Here is a 5,651-nt window from a genome sequence, read left to right as displayed (position 1 = left end):
TATTGGACTCTGAGTTTTTCTTTTACATCGTATTCGTGTCTGACCGGATCTACCAAACTCATTCTGTACGTTTGAAAACTCGAGAATGAAAATTAAAAGATGTGAAATGTGAGTTCAAGCGTACTGCTCCAGTTAAGTGCCCCACCAAGGGTGGCGTTGCGGAGACGTCGGAGGCCTGCATGTTACCGGGAGGAGTCTCACAGGCAGAAAGCGCAGAAGAGCTGCGTGCACCCAGCAGGCTGCGGGCATGAGGAGGGGCGCGGCGTGTCTGAGCACGGAGAGCAGCAGCATGGACTGAACCTGTGGCTGCCTGCTTGAATGCTGCAGTTGGTTGTCTACCACAGCTAGGCTGCATGCAGCATGAAAAACGTGGTGGGGGTTGCAGTGGGTCGCCTAGTAACTTCAGGTGTTCCTCATTCCATAATAAGAACGTAGGGTCATGCATCACTAATACTGCAGAATTCTCTCTCAGTGCCCCAATAGTGATTAGGGTTCTGATTGCCTCTTTGGCATCTTCCTTAAAATGTGACAGCTTCCCTAAATTGTAAGAACTGTGGGTTTTGTTCTACCGAGAAAAAAGTACGGAAGAAAAATGAACTCAACTAGTGATGTACATCAATGCACTGTAATCATGTACCCTGACTCTTTAGAAATAGCACTGGGGGGGTGCATTTCATAAAAGCTGAGCAGTACAAGTCCTACACCTGAGCCTTTTCTAGGGGTGTGCCAAGTATTTTGGAAATTGAGGTACACTGAATTGCTGACCTTGCTATACTTATTAGCTCCATCAAAGTACCTGTTTCCACAAAAGGCGCTGCCTCTATAAAAATCTCTACTCTTTCTATATCCTTTACTATGGCATATACTGATATGAAATCAAAGCTGCTGTCAGTAGGTGCATTGATTGCTCCAGTTATGCTAATTTTCTTATTTAAAAAAAAAAGTCATATTTGTAAGCTTTTGGAGGTAAGTTTGCATATACATCATGGTTAATAGATGAGTCATTTTGTTCTATTACTTTTTTTTGTTAGGTGTGAAGTCCCTTCTGGTGCATGCGCATGCACGTGTGCGCACACGTTTGAGCTGTTCTTGTGAAGCATAGCTCTCCTGTGAGAACCTCTGTCACCAGCCGCTGCCTGAGCCCTTAAGTTCACCTCTGCCTGGGCTTCGTTCCCTGGCAGATGGACAAGTGTTCTTGATGCACTTGGAAAGGGTACTTCCTTTTTATGTGTTACTCCTCACAATTACTTTTTCCTGCTTTGTGACTTCTTTTTACATTTAAAATTCCCATTATCTACCTTTTTTTTTTCTTGGTTAGACCTGTCTTCCTGAAAGAAATGTTTATTTTCTTTTAGTTGCCTTAGTCTCATCTACCTGTACTGGCTTTCATTGATTTTACTGGCTCTGGCGCCTATTTAACCTGCACCTCTAAGTAACTTAAGACTATTGTGCTTCCTATAAAGACTCTTTAATTTCCTTTTAACCTGCTTATCTTCTAGCTTTGAGATTGCATCTTACTTTGGATTTATTAAAACAATGATCTGGGATCAAATGTAATTCAAGGATACACCAAGAATACAGCTTCTAAAGCTTTACTTCATGAAAGGTACCCAAGAGCTTCTCTCACCTGTGGCTGGCGGTGGCTGTGAAGCCAAAGACTAGGTGTTGAGGAACTGTTTCTTTCCCTGTAGAGCTTACCAGCTATTTCAAAGGCTGAAGTGAAAACATACAGCGTGGACACCAATGATAATACTGAAGTGTGGTATGGATAAAGGCATGAAACAAATGACTAGATATTAAAAGTTGCCTGGTATCAAACAGTTGATACTTTAAGGTCTTGCATGCAGTAATAAAAGCAGTGCAAGTAAAACAAATACAGTTCTTCATGCACAGTAAAGGAAAAATGCTGAAATTGCTTATTGTCTCGTTGAGACAAAATGAAGTAATTTTACGTGTTATCTTAGTTTTGTCCCTGTATAGGTATCAGTCTTCTAAAATATCTCAATTTAGTTACCTGGAACCACTTCCAACTCCTCACATAGATGTTTTTATTTTTTCAAGTTTATATCCCAACTCATCACCTTGTAGAGAAGAAAATAATAGGACCAAAATTTGTGATGCAAACTAGTAATGTGGTGGCTTTATGACTAATTAATCAAAATTACAACAGTATGTTGGAAGCATGTAATATTGCTTTTCAGCTACTGACTACTCTTGAAGTGTTTATTTAGTCTGACTTTATTTTATGGCTGAATATTTTATTATTCAACTTCCTAAAACAAATCTCTTGAAATAAAATAGCACATTTCAAATGTAATATTGGATTGTTTCCTATTTTAGTCATTTGTATTTCCTTTTCAGAACAAGGATAAGGATGAGAATTTAGATTTCTTCAGTGCAATCTGAAACCGTTAAAGAAAATACAACCTTGATGAAAAAGCTACATAAGATGTATGCAGGAGTGAGAACAAATGAGGATTTCACCCTAAATTAGCAATTCCTCACTCTAAAGTTACCTTCTGTATTTTTTGTTGTCTGCACTTGGAAATAGCTAGTACAAAAAAAAGGTGGGTCTCTAAACTGCAGTTCCCTTGAAAATAAAGGATGGCGGATGGAATGCATGCTTTTTTTTTTTCCCCACTCCCCAGCACATACCTACCCTCAGGAGTAACTCAGTACTTAGGGAACTTACTTAATACGTGCGCCTGAAGTAGCTGTTGTTTAACACAAATGAATGAGTATCTTACTGTAGCCATTGATCAGGTTGACTATGACTTTTATTTTAAACTTCAACTTCCATTATTCTTACCACTATCTGCAGTGCATAAGCAGTATGTACTAATATGGAGGTCATCAATATTTGAAATCAAATTATTAAAGGATTCAGATAAATAAATAGACTTAAAAAATGACTTTCCTGTGTTTCACATTCTACCCAGGCAACGCAAAAAACTGTATAGGATTTTAAATTTAAAAATACCTTCCCAGCAGCACGTTCTCACTCATTTAACTGCAAGGTGTGCGCCAATAAGATGTAGGCTAACTCCTACAATAAACATGTGCTCTCTGAACTGGCTGTGGGACCAAGCTGTCATACAGTGCCCTAAATAAGGCCTAAGAAATTTTGCTACTGTTTAAGGAAGTTGTGTGTAAACATGTATATTGCAAAAGACAATTCAGACACAAGGAGAAGAAATTAATATAAAGTTTGTATTTACTGCAGCACTTCGAACAGGAAAAAAGAAAAAGAGAAAAAATATATCTCCTTTTGTTTCATAATAACATTATTTTTTTCATATGCCATCCTGCTGCCACTCCTTACTCTTGCCTTTCAGCTGTGAGCATCCCTAAGCCCCAGTTACTTGACTCCTCAGTGCTCCACAGGGAGCAGTAGGGCTTTGTGAGAAGGTGAATTTTACTGGAATTCCAGGAGGCTGAGGGGAGGCCTCATGGCGGCCTGCAGCTCCCTCACGAGGGGAGCGGAGGGGCAGGCGCTGAGCTCTGCTCTCTGGGGACAGCAACAGGACCCGTGGGAGGGGGGGATGCCCTGAGCCCTCTGGGTCCCTTCTAACTCAGGCTATTCCCTGGTTATGTGATTGTCTTTATTTGTTTAAAAGCAGATGTACAATAGCACTGTATCAGTATTAAAGTTTCTCTTAAGAGTATGCCACTAATCACATAGGTATGTTTTTACAATAATATTTTATCCAATTACCACGTTTGCAAAACTAAGTCATTAAAAAAATGGTTCTATTTCAAGCTTTTAGGAGCGAAGAAGCAGCTATCTGTTCGGATCTTGTCAGACACGTTGGGGCTTCAAGGGGCCTTCCTCCTTCTCCAGGAAACACTGTTGTTCCAACCTGAGCAAGCTGAAGTACAAGTTACAGCAACACTCCCCACCAGGGTCTCTAAGCACCAGCTTCCACTTTCCGTAGGGAGCCTGAGCTGTTTCTGGAGCTGGTGAGTCACCCAGCTGCGGCAGGGCTGTGAGCACAGCACTGTACAGCCCTCTCAGCTTAGATCACTGCCTGCAGCAGCAGCCACCCCCGGCCCCCTGTGGTAACTCAGTCACACCAAAACCACACTTAGAGAGCGTGTTCACCTCCACTTCCTGGACGTGACATTTGAGTGTGTTTAAACTCACACAAACAGCAGCTAGAGTTAAGTGGAGTTACCTGGGGAGTGCTCCATCTGCCCCCCAGCAGCTGACTTCTCCTGTTAGCCCATCTTCTGAAGCCGCCTTCCACTGGAACACTCAAGCGCTTCTGTGCTTGCCTGCAGCACTTGTAGAAGAGCCCTTCCAGAAAGAGGTGTAGAAAGAGATCTGTCTATGCATGATAACCGAGTGCCTACAACTCCAGCAGGTCCTGGTAACAGCAGGCAGGGAGTTTGAAGACAAGCAGCACATGAGCTGTGAGGAGAGAGCTGCAACAAGCCACTCATCCCTCCTTCCCCCTCTCTCCAGTCAGTAAGGCAGTAAGAAGACTCAAGCAAGCCACGTAACTGCAGCTGGAGCACAAAGCTGAAATCACAAGTAACAGGAATGAAGCGCGCAGCACGTGCTGGCGTAAAGCAGCCCACAGCTCTTGAGGTAAACGCTGAAGAGCACCAGCAACAGGAGCAGCCATGTAATAGCCCACAGCAGTATCTGTGACTGCAAGAGCCACTCCCATGTCCTCTGGCAAGCACTTTCTCTTTTTCCTGTAACAATGAGGCTACTGACCTCTTCATTTCCTATTTTTCAAAAGCTGCATCTGTCAAAAGGAAGTAGGACCTGAGCAAAAATCATAACCAAGTTAAGTACATTTAATGCTTATCATTTGCAGCCATTTGCAAATTAAATTAACTAACTTCCACAACAGCAACAGCTCCCTTCAGATGTCTTTGTGGAATACTTCCAGTGCTCCAATAGGGACCACAAGAAGCAGGACAAGAAAGAAAAGTGCTGGCCTGCTTAGATGTACTGTCAACAGATGTTGACTCTTTGAGCTAAGACCACTAACCAAGCACCGAACAAGGAAGTTAGCGAGGTCTTCACTGTCCGGCTGTATTGCTGTGCCTTTGTGTACCGCCACAGGGAGACAAGGAGCAGAAGGCATGCCGGGAGGAAGGTAGCTCTCCGTGGTATACAGAAGCACATCTTCCTGAGGAACAAAACAAAATGCTGGACCACAGCTGTCTAGGCAAGTTCCAGCTGTCATATTTATCACAAAGAGGGCGAGCTTTGGCTGACCATTAATAGTACGGCACTAGCACACAACTGTCTCATGAGAATTAATTCTGTCACTTGTTGAATCCGTATTTTGTTCCTTCCCACCCTGCTTCCAAGCATCGATGCTTTTAATGGAATGTAACAAAGCTACTAGACCTAGGAAGCATCCAGGCTACAGCATTCCCATGCAGACCACGAAAAGTTGCATCAAAACTCCTACTCCTTTAAATCTCCCCTAAGAATATAAATATATAGTTACCTATTCCATGTCTCCGGCATCAACAACACACCTCGTGGCCCCAGACCTCTAGTTATGAGATGCATTATGAAATTTATATACCTTTATTACCGAAAGTAAATGAGACTATTTTCTATTATGACGTCTTATATTCAGGCAAGAAGACGTTTACCTCACGTTAAAAGACAATAATTAAACACA

Source organism: Anser cygnoides, chromosome 1 (genome assembly GCF_040182565.1).
Source record: "Anser cygnoides isolate HZ-2024a breed goose chromosome 1, Taihu_goose_T2T_genome, whole genome shotgun sequence".
NCBI classification, from domain to species: Eukaryota; Metazoa; Chordata; class Aves; order Anseriformes; family Anatidae; genus Anser; species Anser cygnoides.
Note: the sequence above shows the minus strand (reverse complement) of the source record.